The 1,223-nt window shown below is 38.8% G+C and overlaps 1 non-coding gene across 1 annotated transcript; it reads left to right on the top strand.

The window, feature by feature from the left end:
• Positions 1-902: 902 nt before the first annotated feature.
• On the top strand, positions 903-1,006 carry LOC126000347 (U6 spliceosomal RNA). Its single transcript, XR_007492691.1, has one exon. It is a non-coding gene; the product is annotated as a U6 spliceosomal RNA (small nuclear RNA).
• The last annotated feature ends 217 nt before the right edge of the window (positions 1,007-1,223 follow it).

Here is a 1,223-nt window from a genome sequence, read left to right as displayed (position 1 = left end):
AGTTACAGTCCAATTCTATTACAATTAAAAGAGGCAGTAGAATTCTCAGTCATGAAAATTTTTCTACATATGGCTCATAGATTTGGAATGATCATTGCAGAGGCCTTTTTGGTCCCTAGTTAGTATCAGCACCAAGATTTTTTATATAAAGTTGGGGAGATAGTTCAGAGCTGAACTTGTGGGAGCCCGAGGTTCAATCTTTAGCAACCACTGCACAAGATCCTGGTGCAAACAAAGACAGGAGTAGCACCCAAAGTGACATTTTGGATTCCTCTGGGAGTGAGTTTCATTCCCAGTAATGCTTTGCTTGTGACTTGAGGAAGGGGCCATGTAGTGCCTGAGGTCAGGTCGAGTATCAATCAAATAAAGACTGTGGCATTTTGAGGGGCATACTCCTAGCTTTTGAACTATTTTCTTTACCCAATATCTCCAATATCTTTCTCACCTGATGCTAATTTTATTTAGGAATGATCAAAACTGCAGATTAGCCTTTTTATAAATGAAAATATTATCATTTAAAAAACACGTGATCTAATGGTACAAATCATAAGCAGATATTCCACAAATTTTTTTGTTTACTTGGTGTTTTAGCAGGAGAGTAGAACCTGGCTATGCTCAGGGATTACTTCCAGCCTAGTGTTCCTGGGTCACTTCCCTTAATGTTTGGGGGTCCATTTGATGTTAGGGATTGAAACTGGACTTCCTGCATACAAAGCATGTATTTCAGCCCTTTGAACCATCTCCCAAACACCAGAGTTTCCCATTTTACCTTCTCAATGCTCATGAGATGGCTTTGCCCCGGTAACATCCACTTTTTTTCTCAGTTTGTAGGAATACATGGAAATATGAGGCAAACCAAGATGATTCATTTTCTCTGGTTCTGTTATAAAAACAGTGATAGTGTGCTCGCTTCGGCAGTACATAAACTAAAATTGGAATGATACAGAGATTAGCATGGCCTCTGTGGAAGGATGACACGCAAATTCATGAAGTGTTCCATATTAAAAAACAGCAATTTTCTTAAAGCACCATGATTTATACAGTTATTCATAGATATTTTACATATGCTATGCCCCAGCACCAGTTTAATCTTCCCTCTACCATAATTCCCAGATTCCCACTCCCTACCCCTACCCCCAGGCTTTGACTTGTACACTTTTTTTTATTAATGTGGTGGTTGAAGTCTGAGTCCCTTATTTTTAATGTGATTGACTCTTGTAGTT

Source organism: Suncus etruscus, chromosome X, assembly GCF_024139225.1.
Source record: "Suncus etruscus isolate mSunEtr1 chromosome X, mSunEtr1.pri.cur, whole genome shotgun sequence".
Taxonomy (NCBI): domain Eukaryota; kingdom Metazoa; phylum Chordata; class Mammalia; order Eulipotyphla; family Soricidae; genus Suncus; species Suncus etruscus.
This window is presented reverse-complemented; position numbering and strand designations above follow the sequence as displayed.